General features: G+C 47.1%; 1 long non-coding RNA gene across 4 annotated transcripts in view; it reads left to right on the forward strand.

Annotated features, from left to right (window-relative positions):
* Positions 1–21,006, forward strand: part of LOC111768652 (uncharacterized) — a 636,254-nt gene that overhangs the window by 565,966 nt on the left and 49,282 nt on the right. The window contains exon 1 of one of the 4 annotated variants that reach the window (XR_011428103.1): positions 16,636–16,790. The exons of the other annotated variants lie outside the window; for them this stretch is intronic. This is a non-coding gene — a long non-coding RNA (uncharacterized lncRNA). Of the gene's footprint in view, positions 1–16,635; positions 16,791–21,006 lie in introns of those variants that run through there. 4 annotated transcript variants of the gene reach the window in all.

A 21,006-nucleotide genomic window follows, 5' to 3' on the forward strand; every position in this document is an offset into this window, starting at 1 on the left:
CCTCTTTAAATTTTGTTCCAGGAGCAGGTGCCTCATCCCCCGCACCCTAGGCCCAGCCCTGACTGAAAGCATCATTCCCCATCTTCCGGCGTCCACTGTGGTTGTTAGAGAGTCAGTCAATACAGGCGATGCTCCTTGAAAGGGAGGCTGTCTGCTTTCACCGGCTGCTTTCTGGTTTTGTCAGTCTGCGGTTTTCCACAGTTTCGCTATGCTGTGCCCTGCTGTGGCTCTCCTTTCATTTATCCCGCTTGGAGGACACTGGGCTTCCTGCTCCTGTGGTTGGTCATCATCTACAGTTCTGGAAAATTATCAGCCATCGTTCTGTCTTCATTCTCTCGCTCCTCTCTTTTTAGAGCTCCAATTACGCAAATATTAAACTTATACACTGTATGTTCTAAAGGTGTGTTTCTTACCTTTACTTCTGTGTTTTTCATTTTTCATCTGTCCATGGTGATTTTTTGATAAGCTTCTAAAATATCTCCCAGTTCACTAATTCTCTCTTTAGCTCTGTCTAATTTGGCCTTAAATCTAGGAAGTGAGTTCTTAATTGACTTACTGTATTTTTTTCTTCTGAATTCTTAAAAGTTTCTATTTCACTTTTTGCAGTTTCCAATTCCCTGTCCATTTTTTTAAGCTTGGCTTTATCTCTTACAACCTAGTAAGTATAATCAGTCTATAGGCCACATCCAGCAGCCTTGGTACCTGGGGTCCCTGTGGTTGTGCTTTTGGTGTCTCTTGTTTCTGGTCATTCTCACCCACTGTGTGTTACCTTTGACTGTGTCCTGGACGCAGTATTTTTTGAAAGTATTTGAAGAAACTGTTTGAGGCCTTGGATGATGTTATCTTCCTTTAGGGAAGATTGTTATCTGTTTCTGTAGCTGACTGTGGGGAGCAGCAGTCTGGGGCCACCTTAAACCAAATTCAAGCCTCGAGGTTTTCTTGGCCACCTAGTTGACATGAAGTTGGGTTACAGAACTGCAGGAAGGCTGTTTACCCTCCCTATTCCTGTGGTGAAGACCTTCAGGGATGTCAACCCAAAGTGGGGCTTATTTTACCAAAGTAACATTGGTAGGCCCCAATGTCCAACTTTTCTCCCTTGGCTCTGTGAGGCCACCAGAAGCGTGGTTCAAATTTCAGTCATTACTTTCTGTTCAGTCAAGCCTGTAGGATCCAAAGACGCCCTGTGTGCCAGCATCTGTTGCTGGGTTCCAGTCCTCTCCCAGATTTTGGTCCAGTAATTTCTCACTATCTTGTCAATTCTTTGATGCTTTAAAAAATTGATTTTGTTTATTTTACATTTTGCCCGACTCTGTGGGATAAGGCAAATAAAGTTATTATATATTATTATATTTCCAAATGTTATTTGTATATAACTATACATTTTTTATTAATTATATATAATATATAATAATAATTAGCAAATTATCTAGTCTGCCATTATTGGAAGAGGCATTTCCTTCAAGAGGAAACTCAAATTATAAGAAAAAGTTACACTTATAAAATTTTTCATCAAAACAGAGGCACTTTAAAAATCTTCCTTCCAATTCAGGGGCTGGCCTGGTGGTGTAGTGGTTGGGTTCATGCACTCCACTTGGGTGGCCCAGGGTTTGTGGGTTCAGATCCCATGGTGTGGGCATGGATCTGCACACCACTCATCAAGCCATGCTGTGGCAGGTGTCCCACATACAAAGTAGAGGAAGATAAGCACAGGTGTTAGCTCTGGGCCAATCTTCCTCACCAAAAAAAAATCTTCTGAGTCATAGAGCTTCACATGGATTAACTCATTTAGTGTCACTGCCACTGTCTCAGATGTTGTACTGTTGTTATCTACATTCTTAATGAAGGAATTGTGGCCCAGAGACAAGAAATAACTTGACAAAGAATCCACAATCAGGAAGGGGTGGAGCTGACTTAAACCCGGGCCTGCCTAACTTCATAGCTCATTCTCTTCATCTCCGCGTTAGAGACAGGATTGAAAACTGATGTTTTAATCTCTGTTCTATGCAAGCGGAAAGAGTTCTTCAGGAGATGAGTGGCAACCATGAACAGTCAAGAAATCAATGGATAAAACATGCTTTCACCGCAGATTTTATACAAATCACTTCAACCATAAAATTTGACAGCTTGTAAATAATGGCTTAAGAAATCCGGAGAGAAGAGAGGCAAAATTAATTTAGAGGTTGATTCTTCCTCATCTTCGCTGTAACCCCCAGTTTTCTGCTTCCCAACCCATAATGGCACTTCCTGGATATTCATTTCATTTCAATTCGCCTTCTCTCTCTCTCAGTGTCTAAATGATGGAGGAGTTATAAGGCAAAAGCACATTTATTTTAGGAAGTATATAGGATAGCAAATGTGTTTAAGTCATTGAAACTAGTGTATATTTTAGCAAGGCCAAAGGAGCATGGGATGATAATAAGGAACTAGACATGAAATAATTAAGTACTTAGATGCTAAACTTGGGCTTAACATAATCTAACCCCCAAATAGCTCACAAATTGTCATAGAGGAACATTATAATGCACTTTTCATCATTATTTTAAAATGTAAAACAACCTTTTTGTGCAAAACACAGAAAACAAGTACAAATTCCAGAAAAGTATCAAAAGCAATAATTAAAAATTCTTATTAACTTCTGTTTTGGAGTTGATTGCATGAGACTGCCTTAAAGAAGTACACAACGGTGTTTTCTCTAAAACCATTCTGGTGACATCAATCTAACAGGCAAATATGAACCCGTGTGGCAGAGCTGCACTTCCTGGGATCCCTGGAAAACGCAGACCCTGGTTCAGCAGCTCTGGGATGGGCCCTGGGATTCCGCATTTCTAGCAAGCTCCCAGGTGATGCCCCTGCTGCTTGTCATGGGGTATTTCCTTTTCAAGATACAAAGTTGAGAAAGGTAGTCCTTGAATAACATATAGGCGATGCAAGAAAAATTCAGTAATTGAACCAAAAAAAAATGTTCAGGGGCCTGCCGGGTGGCGTAGTGGTTGAGTTCACATGCTCTGTTTTGGTGGCCCAGGGTTTGCAGGTTCGGATCCCGGGTGCAGAACTACATACCACTCATCAAGCCATGCTGTGGGAGTGTCCCACGTGCAAAACAGAGGAAGATGGGCAACAGACGCTAGCTCAGGGCCAATAGTCCTCACAAAAAAACAAACAAACAAAAGTTCAATAATATTCTAATTATTTTTATGCAAAATAAATTTGCCTACAAAATTAGATAAGGGTTTTACCTTAGCACTGCTCTTTTAACATTATTTTCTACCACTGCAAATGACTATCAAGGTGGCATGTCAAACACATTTTTTCAGACTTTTTATTGATATGCAAGACTTCAACAGTTTTTGAGAGAGCATCTCATGGAGCCTCAAAGACCCTGGTAAGTGTGTGTGTCAGCAGAAAAGGATGAGAGGGCCGAGTGTGTGTGTGCGTGTGTGTGTGTTGTACCTTCAAGCCTATGAAGATAGTAACACAAAAAATGTATTTTTATGTCAAGTAGCAAAGAAAAAAGTAGGGGAAAGACAGAAAATAGATGTCCTCACAGGCAATAGTATATTTATCCTAATTAACGGAAGTATTTCTTTTTTCCACATACTAAGTTCCATGTGATGCAGCATGCTTTCTTTATTCCAGAGTGTGATTCATTTAAAATAGAAGACTCATAACCAAAATAGAAAATCGTCCATTACTATTATGGAGAAAAAATGCATGGCCCATATCCAAAGAGAGAGAGAAGGAAAGGGACAGACAGACAGAGGGAGGAAAGGGAGAGAGAGAAAAGGAGGAAGAGAGGGAGGGCGTGAAGACGGGAAGAGGATTGGAGAGAGGGGAGGGGAGGAAAGAGAGGTTGAATAACAAGTCTTATCAAGGGTGTTTGGCTATTATTTTTTTTTTTTGTTCTCAAAAGAAAGGCATATTTATTTTATCTTTATATATAGGCATCCAGAGCCAAATAAATATTCAGTTCTAAAGTCTCCCCATGAACATCTTATGAGGTGAAATGATTCCAAATGCCCTTGGGGAGGAATGTGAAAGATAAGACTCAATTTATGTTGCAAACAAATCCCAGTTTGTAAAAATGGGCCAAATTCCTCGCTCAACATTCTGTACCTCGCCTTTAATGAAACAAAAACTCTTGAGCAGATTGAGAAACAGGTAGAGAAACAAGCTAATAATGCAATAAATGTAAAATATTTATTGTGCTTTAAAAGAACACACTAATCCCTCAACATAGCCTGGCTTCTGACTGGAAGGTAATAGGCATTTCATTTTCAAGAAATTTGATAAGATTGGGTTACAAACTCGCTGTTGGCAAAATATTCTGAAAATTCACAAACTCCTAATGCTTCGGTTTACTTTGTGATCAAACAGCACCATTGTCAACATTGTTTTGTCTTTTCTTTTTCATTTTTGCTTTATCTGCAAATAAACATTCAATTTGTCAGAATTAGTGAAGCTGAGAATATGGATTCAACATCCCCATGAATCTGTTAACTGCAGACTAATTCTAAAGTTGCAGACTGACTTTTCCCCCCTTTATTATTTATTTATTTAGGTAACACTATAATATTACATAAACTTCAGGTGCACATCATTGTATTTCAATTTCTGTGTAGACTACCTCACACTTACCCCCCAAAGACTAATTACGATCCGTCACTGTACACGTGTGCCCTTTTCTTCCTTTCACCCTCCCCACTCCCCCTTGCCCTCTACAAGCCACCGATCTAACCTCTGTATCTATGTGTTTGCTGTTGTTCTTGTCGTTTTTATCTTCCACATACGAGTGAGATCATATGGCATTTGGCTTTCTCTGTCTGACTTATTTCACTTAGTATAATACCCTCAGGTCCACCCTTGTTGTCACAGCTGGCAAGATTTCATCTTTTTTTTACGACTGAGTGGTAATCCACTGTGTATATGTACCACATCTTCTTTATCCACTCATCCCTTGATGGGCACCTAGGTTGCTTCCAAGTCTTGGCTATTGTGAATAATGCTGCAATGAACATAGGGGTGCAAATATCTTTTCAAATTAGTGTTTTCATGTTCTCTGGATAAATACCCAGAAGTGGAAAAGCTGGATCATGTGGTAGTTTTATTCGTAATTTTTTGAGGAATCTCCATACTGTTTTCCATAGTTTCTGTACCAGTTTACATTCCCATCAACAATATACGAGGGTTCCCTTTTCTCTGCATCCTCTCCATAAAGTTGCAGACTTACTTTTGAAACATTTAGTTATCTTCTCAGTAAATTACAGGAAGAAAGAAAACAGTCTTATTTTACATGTCTGCTACTCTTCATTTCTTCCTGTTGATGCCAGTTTCCACCTGGTATCATGTCCTTTCATCCTAAAGGGCATCCTTCAGCATTTTTTGTAGTACAGGTCTGTTGGCTGTGAATACTATCACTTTCACTGACATGAAAATGTCTTTTTTTAGCCTTTTTTAAGGATATTTTTGCTTCATATGGAATTGCTGTGGGTTGATAATCCCGTGGAGTTTTTTCTTTCGTCATTTTAAAGATATCCTTCTTTTGTTTTCTGGTCTCCAGCTAATTTAAAGATTTTCCCTTTGTCTTTGTTTTCGTCAGTTTAGCTAAAAGATGCTTAGGTACGATTACATTTATCTTTATCTTGCTTGGAGTTTGATGAGCTTTCTGGATCAGTAAGCCATATTTTTCAGCAAATTAGACAGGTGTTTGACCATTATTTCTTCAAAACATGTTATACCTCAATATCACTTGCTTCTTTTTCTGGTCTCCAATTACATGTATGTTAGACCATTTGACAATGTCCGCAGGCCCCTGAGGCTCTGTTCATTTTCTTCAATTTTTTCTCTCTGGTCTTCAGATTGGATAATTTCTGTTGATGTCTTCAAGTTAATTTCTCTTCCTTCTGACATTTCCTACCTGCTGTCAAGCCTATCTAATGAATTTTTCATTGCAGTCACTATGCTTTTAAGTTCCACAACTTCCATTTGGTTCTTCTTTATGTTTTCCAATTCTTTGCTGAGATTCCCAATCTGTTCACTTATTGAGACTATATCGTCCTTCAATTCTTTGAACATGTTTATAAAAGCTCCTTTAAAATCTTTGCTAAGTGCAACATCTGGGCCATTGCAGGATGATTTCTATGGACCACTTTCTCTCTTGACTATAGATCTCATTTTTCTGTTTCTCAATATGTCTGGTAATTTATTTTTGTTTTTTTAGATTTTTTTTTCTCCAGTCACATTCAGCTGTTCAATTGCATGTATCAAATGTGGAGAGCTCACTTTTACTAAGATTGTGGTTTGTCCATAGTAGAGTTAGTGGAACAAGAATGGAGTCAGGGAGTTGAGAGTATTTTCAAGGGAGTCATTACAAAGATTGGTTGCAATATAAACTGGATCAGAGAAGACAACCCCAAGAGTTACAGGACTGTTAGAGTCAAAGACGGACGTCTGCAAGTAGCCACCTTGCAGTCCTTGCCCATCCACATGACAAGAACTCCAGTGGCAGCTGTTTATGGCAAAACAGTCACAGATATGGACTGTGGATCTATATACAGATTGTGGATAATATGTTATAGAACTGGATTCCATTACCTCCCTTTTTCAGTATTGACTCCTCTTATGAGCAGGCAGATCAATCACTGGATGATCGCCATGATCTTGATGTCATGCTTTGTTAGTGGGTATCTGTGGAAGCCCAAAGTGTTTCCCATGTCCTTCTTACTTGGCCAGATTTAACCTCCAACCTGCATTTATTTCCCTCGTGGATCTTGAGAGGGCTTGGTGTTAGGTTTTGACAGGGCTGAGCTAGAGCAGATCTTACTCTAGCATGTGATCCTAACTCCTAAGGCCATCTTTCTGGCATCTCATCTGGTTGCCACAGGTGTGGAGTGGTGGTCACAAGATCTCTCCCTGCTCACAGGGTGGAGCTCTGACAGCGTCTGCACTGCTCACCCTCTGAGTTTTCTGTTTCACTCTCCAAGTGCTACTGGCTTCTAGCTGATAAGCCTCAGTTAGTCTTGCCCTGTGCAGCGACAGCCTGGCCCTCAGTCATGCACTGACGGGGGACCCCCACAAGGACCTCTAGGGCCCTTTCATTGCATGGCTCTCTCCTCCCCAGTGTTCCACCCCATGGATCCCAGCTGCCTCAGGTACCCAGAACTCTGATTTCTGCTTCTCATCTCAGAGGGACCACCGTGCTGTCCTTGGGTTCCAGCCCTCTGCACTGTGGCCAGGACATTGTCCCGAGGCAGAAAGCCTGGGCATGGGGCTCACCTCATGAGTTTCCTTCTGTTAAAGATCGTGATCTTGTGGTGGCCATTACCTGCTGCTGGAGAACAGTTGCCTCACACGTTTTGTCAGATTTTACAGCTATTTGTGGCAGAAGGACAATCCAGTACAATAACAGCTTCTCCATCAAAGGCAGTTGCCCATTATTGTTTATGTTTACCTACCCAACACATAGTTACTGAGTGTCTGCAATGTGCTGGCATTAGAAACACAGCGTTGAACAAATGACATGATCTTTGCCCTCATGAAGTTTATAGTCTATGGGGAAAAAAATGGATATTAAGCAAATAACCATAGAAATAAATCTGTAGTTAAAATTGTGATAGATGTTACATGTTTAAAATATAACAGAGTACCCTAACTTAGATTGGGGGAGAAAGGCTCTTTAAGCAAATGACTTGAGTGATGAGTAAGCCAGATGAAAGTTTGAGGGAGGATGTATAAGAGATGAATTAACATATGAGGCCAAGGAAAGGTTGTTAGAGGCATCCCCCAGGGAAGGACCAGAAGTGTCCTGGGGCTGCACGTCGGTGTCTGGGGACAGCAATGCAAGATGAGGCTTGAAAAGGCAGGCAGGGACCTTGCTAATGATATGAGATCATATCTTCAGAGAAATGGGGCACCACTGAAATGTGCTGAGCAAGATCAGGTTCAGAAATGTGTTGTTAAGTGTAAGTAACAAGATCCTAATTGCTGATAATACATCTCTCATGGCTGGGTCTTCCAGGAGAGCAAGAACAAAGACAACTTTTGGATAACGTGAAGATCAGCTGCCGATGTTTATTCCAGGAGAATCAGTGTGCTGTGCTGTGCTGTCGTCAGTGTTTATTGAGATGATAAAGTTTCAATAGTTAACCCTTCCTTTTAGAACATTCAGATGATGAAATCCTGCCTTAAAATCCTTTTAAATTTTGTGGGTTGGTTCTTTGCATTCTATCAGGTTTAGTCAGATGTCTCAAGAACCACCTGAGTGACAAACTCAAATTAAATGGATCAGGCTAGGACTCCAGAGGTGAAGTGTTAAGACAAAGATGAAGTTGATATTAACGAATCAGAAAAGTCGAAGGAGACAAGGATCACTTCTACAATTATCGGAAGTAGCCCCAGAATCTTCTCTCTGTCCTTGACGTGAAGATGCCAATTAATAAATGCCTATTGCTCTCAAGGTTATCCTTATGTTTCACTCTTCAATCCGAGCTTAAACATTTTTAAATCCTTGAGGAGAAAGTTTCAAACACAGTATCTACAAACTGATAATTTAGGTCAGCCCTTCACATGCTCACCAAATTGCTTGCTATTTCCATCCACTCAAATTAGGCAATTTTTGCCCCATATAGAAAAATATTGGTCAATTTTGGCCTCAGTCATCCAGTGATTAAAATTGTTTCTTTTTGGCAAGAAGGAATCAATATTCATATGCATGTCATGCTTTTTCAAACTATTGCAAAAGGAGCTATGTTAATTAAAATTTTAAATATATTCTGATATAGTAAAAGCAAGCATCTCTTCTGTGTAAGATAGTACCAAAAAGATGCGTAACTGTCTCAGTGTGTGTGTGTGCATGCACTGTAGGCAGCTATATGCCCATAATCATGTGCATATACAACCTACTTTCTCAATGTCACCTCACATACATTTTACTCAGCTAAATTACTGAAAATAAAATGTATAGTATGATATATTGCAACCATATATTGTGTACAGTTTGTATATAAAAAAGAAAGAATGATTAAAAGTCGATGAGAGACTGTTTATAAATCTTGATTGCTTCATAATTTTAACTTTGAGCAACATTTTTATCATAATTATAGGCTTTCTTAAAGCATTTATGCAGATTGTTGTTGCTCAAAAGGGGGTTTATTCCATTTTGGTATAAACTACACTTTTTTTCTTTATGAAATCACTCTTTGAGTTCCTAATACTCAGTACTCTGCCAGGCAGGGCTGCAAAATTCAAGTAGCAGGAAGCCCTTCTCCCAAGAGGCCATCGCTGCTTCCCTCCTCGTCGCCCACCGTCTGCCCCAGTGCCGCGGGGGGGAGTGGGAATTCTCGGTAATAATAAGCAGTTGACAGCTTTAGAAGCCTTTGAATTCCTCTTTGAACACTAATGGTCATGTGAGGCTGGTACATTTTTGTACCCACTTCCAACATCAAGAAATTAAACCCTACAGGTTTAAACCATGACAAAATACTCCATTATTCTATTCTAGAATCAGAAAGCATTCGTTCTAGAAAGAGATCTAGGCACTACTGAGGCCTGCTGCCTTCCTCTTAAGCTTACAAAATTGAGGTCCCAGAGAGGTGAAGTAATTGCCCCGCGTCATAGACAGGCGTTTGCCTGCGTCAGGCTCAGAAGTGGCAATTTCACTGAATTTCAGACAGCTGTTCAGAGGCCTTGGCATCGTGTAGAGTCAAAACCAGAGAGAAATCCCATCACCTTTTCTCCCACGGAATCACCACTTTCACCACATGATCACAGACCTGAAAGGTCCACACCACCAGAAGCAGAAACTAAAACAAAAGCCAGAAAAGCTTTAAGAGGTGTACACGGGACGAAAGAAAGTGGAAAGCATGAGCGAAAGACCGGGAAGAGACGTCCAGAGGAATAGCCGGTCTCCCCAGACCCGTCGGCAGGCCTGCCCTCCACAGGGGGACTGCACTCTCCAGGGGCACGAAGACCAGGACTGCCCTGGTTCACAGCACATCCGCAGGGTCACTGTGGCGCCTGGCGCATGCGGGAGGTCAGGCACTATCTGTGAAATGAATGAACAAAGTTCTGAAATAACAAAAACTCCTCAAACAAAGAAGGAGTAAGGGCCCCAAATCCTATTGTTTAGGAAATATGAGGTGGCCCTGTGGACTCCAATGGAGTTTTAATTCAAGTCAATAAGTTGGCCTTTACCAGGGGAGATAATAAGTCCAAGATTTGGACACTGTTTCCCAAAAAGAGACAATTTGATTACAAGACAGCATGCGACACAGCACTGAGTTGTTCGTATAGACTGCAGGAGTTGAAGACCTTTCGAGAAAGGAGAGCGCATCCCAGGCTGGAGCACTGGGATGAACACTCTGAGATGTCAAGGTCCACGGAGCCCGGGGTTCCTGTCCTTGAGCCTGCTGCGTTGGTCAGACTGGTGGATTTTTCCTGGAGCAATAAGATGTGGCTTGACTTGACCTCACTCTATCCCCTGCTCCACTCTGCCAGGGCGGTCAACGTGAGCCGGTTTGCCAGGAAGACTAAACGAGAGGACTTTGAATAATAAGGTGCCTTTTTTGAGCATTGGGTCTCAGGTACTTTTACACTGATTATGTCATTTAGCTGTCACAGTAATCCGATAATGCAGGAGTTAATATCTCCATTCTACAGATTAGGGAGCAAGATCGGAGAAGTCGAGTAACTTGCTCAAGGTCGCACAGCATACAACAGCTGAACAGAATCCGGCTCCCAGGTGGGCGGGCTTTCACTAAAGCCCGTATCATAATCTCTTCACTTATAAATAAACATCTGGACTGCCACTGTGTACCCACCACTCTTCCAGGTCCCTGCCGCCCACAGAGCTGTGCCCTCGCTTCCAAACACCGCTGCACAAAGGCTGAACAGCTTGTCTAGATTACTCATGTGCACAGCACCTAGGAAGCAGGCATGGACCGTAAATATCAAAAAATCTTAGTTATTTTAACTTTTCAAAGGAAATCTGTTTTAATTTTGGATTAATTAATGACTGAGAAGACCCTTTATTCGTGCCTGCATACTTGCATCCTCAAAGAGAGAAAAGTCTTTCCTCACACATACAAGTGTTTATGTGGGTGTGTACATAAATATCAGCACACTCTTCCTCTTCTTCTCAACAAGGATTCAAGTTCTTCTCCACTGATAATATTTAATCCCCTCCTCTTTGGCAAGGTCTTCCAATAATTGCAGCTATGCATCTATATTAAAGGGGTGGCGGAAAATGAAACACTGGGCCTTTTCAGCTCTGATTTGAGAATATTCTGGAAACCCAGTTGTCTTCCTGTTCAGCAACTTATGGATTCAGTTCTCTTTGCACCTGGTTCACTCCGAGGGGGACTATTGGGAGAGAAAGGGACAGAGGACGCTTATTCCAGTTAAACATGAATACAGAAATTCAATAAATCAGCAAAATCTCTTCTTTTGTGGATTCATCCATTGGTTCAATTTAAATCCTGGAGAAACAGCATAGAAAAATATTACCATGAGAGTGAAGTTATTATCTTTAATAAAGAATGGGTAGGTAGAACTTAAAGAATTTTTTGAAGGAGTGAATTCTAACCATGTCAAAACCACTGCAAACTATGATTTTAGAAAGTTGTCTCTTCTCCTGGAACCTCACCTGCAATGATGGTGTCACCCTCTGAATGAAGCTCTCCTTTCTCGATCCTTCAGCCTGAATCATCTTCGTCTTTCAAGTCCCCTCCCAGTGTTCTGACCCTCATCGAACATTCTCTGATCTGAACTCCTTCTGATGGATACAGGCTAAACCACACAGTTTACACCGAAACTATGTGGTTCTTCACCACACACTTATTGCATATCTGTTACATTTAGCAAGTGTAACTTGCCCTACCCTCAAAAGACATAAGCCCCGTATATCTTAATAAGTCTACTTAATAAGGACCTGCTTCCTGCCCAGACCTACCTCACGGCTCAGAGTCAGGTGTCTTGCATGCCCAGGTCGGGCTGCCTGCTGGAGGTGACACCTGTCCACTTTTAACCACCTCCACCACCCTCACCTTTCCAGAAAGCTAGCACACTTCAGAAGACCAACCAGAGTTCCGTGGAATAATTGTGAGATGCTCAATCATGGGGCATCATATAAAAACATTATACACATTCCATGTCAGCGTGTTGGACTCTATGCAGCCATGTCCACATGGGCCGGAGTAAATGTTTTTACATTACAATTCTTCCACAAAATTGGAAAACAATTTATTATAATTGCAAGACAATGAGGTTTCTTCAGGATATTCAAGTAATTTCTTAGAAATACTAGATTAAACCAGGGATTCCCAACTCTGGATTACAATCAGAATCACTTTGGGCCCTTTTTGAAATGCTGATAAGATTTTCAAGAGTTTGAGTCAGCTGATCTGTGGTGGACACTGGAATGTTCTAAATGGCTTCAGGTGATTCTAATGTGAAGTATTCATTCTTACAACTATTTCCCTAGGTAGGTCAGATGCTTTCATATGTGAAATAGCAAACTTTAGTAAGAAAGTGAAATGGGAGCATTTTCACTGTTGCACATTTAGAATTAATTCTATGGTCCTGTGAAAACTGCTTTTAAAAGGTTAAGACACCTGGTTTTCCATTAAAATATAACCATTGGACACAGAGAAGCTTCAGTTACCCTAAAATTCCATGCAAGTAGAATGTTTATTCTGTGTATTTTAAGGGTTTTATTTTGGAGGGGGAGAGGCATTAAATTATGTTTTGACCCCATTCCATCAAGGAGAATACGAGAAACAAGTCAGGGTCTTATTTCAAGCACATATTAGCTGTGTGCACTCATGGAAAATGAGAATGACTCTCAGGCTGATCTTACAGGAAAGCAATTAAAATTAGTGTTTTGATCTCTATTTATAATAAAGTAGATAGTAGCCCAAAGATTCTTGGTCATTTTTTGAATGCTTCTCATGAGGGAATATGCAAAGCAGAGTGAGGTAACTTGCTTTCCTCAAAGGAAAGCCCTGAGATTTTTTTTTTAAGCTTTATACTGACACATTTGCCTTTCATCACATTTTTCACTATAATCAAAATTTTCTATTTTGACCTTCCAGCTTCAAGATTAAGTTCTAAAAATGAAGAGTTGGCAGGATGGTTATACAAAGAAAGGAGGAATGTGGGTGAAGCAGTAAGTCAGATGCGATCCATGTTGTAAAAACCTGACGGTAATCTGTTGTGACATCGGCATTCCCTTGTAACACGAGGTGATGGGGGGATCTCGTAAACATTCGCCTCGTGTGCACAAGTTAGGCACCTCTTACCATCAAGAGGTGAAGAGTGGGAGGACGATTCCAGGACGACTAGCGCTCTGAGTGAGGAAACGTGAATATTCTTACACTGATTTGCCGGGATAGCGGCACGGAAGGACGCCGCGCCCAGCAACCACGCCCAGGTCTTAGCAGTGCGCGGGGTCCAGAAGTACAAATGGCTCCCCAAGCCGCACAAAGAAGAGGGGCGCGTTTCTTTGCGCCGCCACCCCAGGAGCCCGGGTCCTTTTGGACTAAAGGAACAGTGCAACAGTTCAGGCCTTCCGGGGAGGAGAGCCCGCTGGGACCAGAGCTGGGCGTCCCAGGCCCGCCTCTGGGGCGCCTGAACAAAGAAGATGCTCTTTGCACCTCGGCCCTCCCCTCCTCGCTGCGGCGAGGCCTGCGACTGACAATGAGGAACCGATTCCGACCCAGACGCCCAACGTGGGGCGCTGGGAATAAAGCGGCTGGTGTCCGCTGCGCTCTGCTCAGGGCTCTGGGCCTCTCTGGCCTGGGGCGGCCGCTGACATTTGAGGCCGCTGACCTTGGCCGTGCCGCCCGCCGGTCTTTTCTTCGGTCGCCGCCCCCAGTCTCACTACTGAGGCCATGGGAAAGGAGTTCGCCAGACAGAGGTCTGGGCGCCTGGGGCAGCGCCCAAGCGAAGCCGGAGGAAGGAGGCGCGGGGCCGCGTACACTGTCCACCCCTGCGCGCCAGGATCTGCAAAGAGGCCACCAGGCAGGGGAGGGAAGCGGCTAGGATGGAGGAGGTCGGGGATGGGGTGGAGGCGCTTACATCTGACCTTCCCCCAGGCCGTGCCCCAGGGCATTCGCCACCCTCCTCCTCTGCCTGGGCTCCAGAGAGGCTCACCCTGGGTCCCACAGAATTCCAGGGTCGCGTCGCCGGTGCCTGGGACCCCGCCACGATTTTTGCAGCGCTTGCCTTCCCTGCGCCCTACACCCTTGTACACATGGGCTCCCATGCGCCAGACCTAGATGTGGGTTAAAACTCCACTTCACAACCCCCATTGATATGAGATATGGGTTTGACATCTGTTTGCCAGAGTGTTTTGCACTTAGCCTAACACCCACTATTAAGTGACAAAATTGTGGCAGCCTGTCAAAGCCAGCTGACTGGCAGCTGCTCCGCTTACAAAAACCATTCAAATATTTGCAGGTTTTGAAGCTTTATGCAGTGTTGTACCCAATCTTTCAGTGATTTAACATGTAAAATATAAGTCAAAGTTTTAAATCTGAATTCCAAAATGTTTCCATTTTCCATACAAAAGGAAAAAGCTTTCAGGGTGTCTGCTGGAATGGGTCCAATTCCAATGCGCCTCGCTGTTTCCCACCGAGATTCCCGAGCAAACCCGGTTTTTAAAAAATGTCAAGGACCAAACTCTCTCTTCCTGTTGTTAGCGACATCTCGGATGACAGAACTAAATTACCTTAATCTCCAAGGGAATACAGTTTCTCAAAAGTAGATTTCAGAAAGAAATTAATCTCCAAGTAAAGAAACGCACCTGCTTTATTTGGCGTTTGACAGTTACACCAATGTGCCTTTGGGGGAAGCGAGCTCCTGGGAAGAGCGTCCTAGTTAACATCTGAGCTCGTTGGCAATTTCCAAGATATCACTAACTCCTCTCTCTGCACTTCCAAATAGCTTAGTCCGATTAAGAAATAATTTGCAAATGACACAGTGTTTCTCTGGATTAAGGTCCATTGAGTAAAAGTCATGTGGATTTTTTGTCTCCACAATTAGAGCCAGACAGACAAGGGTCTCCTGAAAACCGCAGCTGCGAGCAATGAAAAAAATTATCATACGTTTGTCCAAGATATATAGACTAGTGCGCACCCTCCCCCCGGAACCCTGAGGGCGCTGACAGGCCCTCAAGGTGCTCCAATGTGCTGGACTTGTACATCTTTATTTTTCAAATGTTGATAAATATCTTTCCTTCTCGTGTGAGGGGGGAGTAAGTCCTTTGGGCAAAACGTGGGGCCATCAGTTTCGTCGAGGCAGTTAGTTTGCTTTTGACACACGTCCGGAGAGGATCGGAGGGGCTAGTTTTAAGTCCGGAGGCGCTGACATCTTCACACAATTCAAGAGAGCCAGAGAGAGAAGGGAAGAGAAGCGAGAGAGACGCGGCTCCGGCCCGGGCGCCGCTTCAGACTTCCTCCTGCTCTGCCCGGGTGGGCGGCGGGGGCGGCGGGGGCGGCGGGGAGGGCGGCTCCGACTCGCCTGCAGAGGGAGTCAGGGCGTAGCGAGGGTCTGCGCCCCGAGGCGGGGTCGCCGCGCCTCCCCGCCGCCGGACTCCCCCCAGCCGTGCGCGCCGCGAACGAGGCCGCCGGGCCCAGGGGACTGTCTACCTGGAGCGTTTTGTGTCCGCAACACTAATCGTTAGACGCTGTGCTTCGTTCAGCAGCTGCCATTACTCGTGAAGGCACAGGGCGGGGGTGGGGGGTGGGGGTAAAAGCGTGTAGCAGAGCAAAAATAATAGTAATAAAAAAAACAGGCCCAAGTGTCCCCTGGGCGGGAGAACAAAGCTGCAGCTCCGTCCCGAGAGGAGGGGGCGGCGCTGACAACCCTGGGAAACGACCGAGGTGACTCCGGACTGCGGGTGGGGGGCTGACATCCTCCCGCCGAGAAGCTGGGAAGGGACTCGAGCAGTTGGAGACGAAAATCGGTAGCCTGTGCGATGACAGGAGTGACAACTATTTTATGGGGCGTGGGGGAAAGACTTCCAAGCCACTCGGACGGAGGCGCAGGAACAGGGGCAATTTTCCGGTCGCCGGCGTTCATTGGGCCCGAATCTGCCAGGCCAGGCCGGGCTGCGAGGGGGTGGGGGGACGGGGGACGGGGGACGGGGCCGGGAAGAGGGGGAGCGCGCGGCCTGCGTCCGGAGGGGAGAGGAGAGCGGACCGGGCGCGGCGCGGGCAGGCGGCCTACGCGGCTCCACCTCCCCGCTCAGAACGGCGTCGCAGCTGCTCGCGAACCAACTGCTCAATTCTATTCACTGTCGAGTAGGAACAAAAAAGTGGCTATTTATTAGAATACTTGTTTGCTATTGTTCGGCGCCACACAAAAGGCATTTCATTATGTGGAGGGATCCCCCTTTTTCCAGAGAGAAACAATAACTTGAAATTGTCTTTAAAGTCTTTTCTATCAATAATAAATTTCATTTTCTTGTCTCTCTCGCCTGCAGCGTGTGTGTCTGGGAGGGTGTGCGCGAGCGGAGAGAGAGGAGCGCGTGTGCGTGTGCAGCGAGTGTGCGAGCGGGGGGTGCGCGTGTGACTGCGCGTGTGAGTGTGCGTGCGCGTGGCGCCGGCGCCCGGGGCTGCGGTGCAGGCGCCGCCGGGAGCCGGCCGCCCGGGGTCCCAGGGCAGCGGCGCGCTCGGCGTTCGGAGCGGATGAGCCACCCGGCCCCCAGGAGCCCGCGGGGCTGGGGAGGTGCCCGCGGGCAGAGCGCTGGGGGCGCGGCTGTGCCGGACCCGCTGCCGCTGGAGGAGGAACTAACAGTAAGTGAGTCTAGAACTTGCGCGGGGGCTTCAGCCCACCCGGAGCTGGGGAAGGGGGCGGGAAAGGCGCTGGGAGGGGGCGCGGTGTCTCTACGGCGACTTTCCGCAAAGGAGTGTGGGGTGTCCCCGCAGCTTTCGTCCGCGGTAGAGAACAGGTGGGTAGCCGTGCTGACCGCCGCGGGCGGACTCGCGTGCGGGGGTCCATTTGTCATTTTCTTGTCTGTAGGTTCCCTCCTCCCCTCCTCCCCGGCTTTTTGGATTGGCCGCCGCCCAATGGACCAAGACTGTTCCTCTCTGGGTCGCCCTTTTAGGGGAGAGGGAGGGAGGTCGAGCCCGTCGATTTGGGGGAGAGGTTTGCGTCCGCGGCAGCTCCCCTTTTCCTCCAGCCGGCGCGCCCCCCAGCCCGCCGAGGCCCAGGCTCCGGGCTGCGCGCCCCTGCCCGCGGGCCGCGCGGCTTCTGCTGTCGGCCGTGCGCACCCGGCAGCGCGGAGAACTAAATCCGCGGGTTGAAATTACGTTTTAAAAATTAGCATGTCGAGCGTGTGCCATTTAGTGAGAGGTGTTTGGGGCAAAGAATCAATTTAACTGTGATTGACCGACGGTCTTGACTGTGTTAATACCGCTACCAAAAAAAAAAAAAAAAATCAATGAGCAGCGAGCCTTTGACTCGCAGCGAGCGCCTCTGGACTCGCCGCCTGGCCGGGAACCCGGCCGCGAGGCGCACATCTCAAGGTGGGGTCCGGGGTGCCCCAAAGCCCCGCCTGCTGACTGGGCTGCCGAGATGGGGGTGACCCCCTCACGGGCACCCAGTCCCCCTTCTGCGCGTCCTCCCTCCTCCTGCGAAATGGCACCGGCTGGGCACCACAGTACCATTCCGCGCGCGCAGTCCCTGCTCCCTCTCTCGCGGGTTTGAGCCGCCCGAAGAGAAAAGGTCGCGAAGTTTCAAAGGTGAGATGGATTTTCGGAGGTGGCTGGCACTGCAGGGACGGGCCAGGCGGGGCGGCAGCCATCGACCGAGAACGGAACCGGCTAGCTGCCTCGCCTTGCGAGAAACAGGTGTTTGAACACGATAGCGGCCGCCAGTCAATTAACCCATTAAAAGCCAGCTTTTCCGCATTGATTTCCCCCGAGCGCGGTGGGGCCCGGGTTCTGGAAGCTCCTTTGTGAAGGGCGGGGCGCAGGGTCTACACTGATGGCACCCCACTTGGCGCAGAGGACCCCCAGAAGCCGTGGCCACCGCAGCAGGGCTCCCCAGGCGGCCAGGACCGGAGCTTTCCCTGGCGCTGGAGTTGGGGAGTGAAGGGTCCTGCTCTGTTCCCCACCAGGACCCCGACCTTGTTCCCCCAGACCCCTTCCCCAGTTCTGGCCTGGCGGGTCGTGACGCCTGAGGCAGAGGGGCCAGCACCCCGCGCCAGTCAGTGTCCTCCCACGCGCTCAACCATGGCTGCCCACCAGCGGTGAGGGCCAGGATCCACGCGGAGAGGAATTCTGCCCTCAGCCCGCCTCCCGTCCGTGATCCCAGGTTTCCTCCCCCAGTAGCGTCTGTCCCAGATGGGCGACAGGTCGGGTGCCTCGGCCTGAACATCTGCGCGCCAGGGAACGCCACCCGTGCTCCCTGAAGACGACCGAAAACCTCCAGGTGGCCTCCCGTTCGGGTCTTCGCTATCACCAGAGAGGTTGGAGCAAAAAGGCCGAGCCGGGCAGGCGTGGGAGGCAGCATCTGGGAGCAGGGGCAGGATTGGGATCGAAAGGAGGGGGCGTCCCTCCAAGGTAGCTTTGGGGACTGCGGGCAGCTAGCTTTGCTACACCCTGTCTCCCGGGCCACGGTCGGAGGGGACCCCCGGGCCCGCCGCGGGGCTGCCCTCCAGGTGGCGGCCTACCTGCGCGGTGGCGCAAGATACAACCACCCCGAAAGGCGGATGGTAACCAGCCTCTCCTCCGGGAGCAAATGCGCCTGTGTGTTTTGAGAGGTGAACACATGGTTTAGACAGCTGAAGCATGGAGAAAATGCATAGAGTTCCTACTCTGGACTCCAAATACCCCTCCCCTGCTGCCTGACGGGAGTCCTTTGTCCTTTGGGGGCCGCTCCCCAGAGCCATGGCTGCCAGCCCTGAGAAGTCAGTCCATGAAGGGAGAGATGGGGCCCAGCAGCCAGAGAGAAAATTCTCGGACGTTCACTGATTTTTCCTCACTGCCTAAGTTAAGCTCTAGGGTCCAAAGGCTGTCTAGGTCAGGGCTTTCTCTCTCTCTGATCAGCCAGACCTCCTTCCATCTCTTTTTAATGGTGGGTCACTCCCCAGGATGGTCAGTGCCCTGTTGTGGGGGGGGAGGTCCACTGGGGACCCTTGGGGTGGGCTGCAGATCAATCTCCATTCCTCCCGTCCAAGTCCAAAATCTACCACCCCAAATATCCATGGGTGAATAATCCAAGTGTCCTCTCCGAAAGGCCTGTGTGCCCAGGTAGCACCCGGCCCCCACCCCACCGCAGGGAAATAGCATTTCCCCAGCGAGACAGCTGGCTTCTGCCTCTGAGGTAGGACAAATGGCATTAAAATGGAGCCCAGGGCCCTCCCTCAGCTCAGCGCAGGGCAGCAGTGCTGGCTTTCCAGCCCCATCCCACGACCTGAAGGTTTCAGAGGCCCACTTCCTTGTTTGCTGTCTTCTGAAGTAAGCAGCATGTGCAGCTGGAAGGGCCTGAGTTGTGTCAAAGTGATGTTTTAATCTCATTGGAAAGTGTCTTAAAGAACAAGATGTAATTTATGGGAGATGCTCTGATGAGAGGAGAGATTGCAGTGGCTGGTCCTTTCACTCGTGTGGCCTCATGTCATGTTTATATTGAAGCCTGCGTAGCTAATCTAATTTGCAATAACAGGGATGGCCTGTAAGAAAAAGCATCTCTGATTTCACTTTATTCCTTTTCATATAGAAATTCCTTATGACTTGTCTCCTCTTGTGAGTAATGCCTTTTCTCCTGGGGACTAATGACAGAGAACACGAGAAAGGGCCACAATTTCTCAGAACTGCAGCTCTTTCCTGCACACACCCCTGGTCATGGGCTCCCTGGACTTGATGGGGACCCTGCACGGGCCTGAAGCACTATTTGATCCCTTCAGCATAAGCGTTGGTGGGCCTCCTGTGTCAAATCCACCTTCTCCCGGAACTCAGGGATGGGCCTGCCGGGCTTGTCTGTTGCATTGCAGGCGCTGGTTCAGTTTCTCCCAAGGATTTTGGCTTTAGAAGTTAGATTAATCAGACAACCCATATTCTCAGACCTGTATGTTCTGCAAATTCTAATTCAAATAGTTAGGAAGCTGCCCCCATTCAGGAAAGTCTGGTCTTTGCTGAGTCTTTATGCCATCTTAGACAGAAACCAAACACACCTCCCATTCAGAGGAGGGGCTGTGTATTCTTATCATTGCATCTAACACAAGCATTCTTTATCAATAAAAAAAAACTACAGGCGTTAGAAAATTACAACTTTTGTACAATGTAAAAAGGTGTATTCAAACTGTTAATTATGGGGGTTTGTGTAAATGAAACTTTTGCAGTGACCCATTTAATTTTGTGGTAATTACTGACAAAATAAGACAAGGATGAATCACAATACACTGTATTTATCTTGAAGGAGAATATTGCGCTTAGGGAGTTAAGCCAAGGAGTATGAAACAATTTAGGGGGGGGTTCCAGAAGTATAAAAAGTACATAAAAATCATCCTCTGAAACCGTTGAGATTAAAACCGCAGAGGCCCGGCTCAGGCTTTCTAGAGAGCTCATCCAACTCTTAGAGGCCAGCATTTTCTCCTCAAAATCCGCGGCTCCGGAAGCGTCTCGGCTCTGCCGATGCACCAGCTTGAGCACAACTTCGGCGGGTCCCAGCAATCTGGGAGGAAAAGAGCCAGGACCTCTTCCATCTCTGCTTCGGCTCCGGACACTCATCCCGGGGAGAGGAGGCTGGACAGACTTGACGCCCAAGCGGGACTCCCCGGTGACCCCCACACCTCCCGAGAGCACGGGCCGGCTGTAATTGCAAAGGCGGGATAGGGAGCGGGAGGAGGGGGTCCCCGACGCCCCCCTGCCCAATTCGCACTCCGCAGGCTTCTCCCTTCCCGCTCTTTCGCAGGACTTTTAGTGACTGGTCGAGGAAGGCCCGCGGCCCGCGGGGTGTACTCGCCACTCTGGGTCTGCCGCCGCGGCTCGGGCAGCAGCTTAGCCAAGG

The sequence above is a fragment of the Equus caballus genome, chromosome 17, assembly GCF_041296265.1.
Source record: "Equus caballus isolate H_3958 breed thoroughbred chromosome 17, TB-T2T, whole genome shotgun sequence".
In the NCBI taxonomy this organism is placed as follows: Eukaryota; Metazoa; Chordata; class Mammalia; order Perissodactyla; family Equidae; genus Equus; species Equus caballus.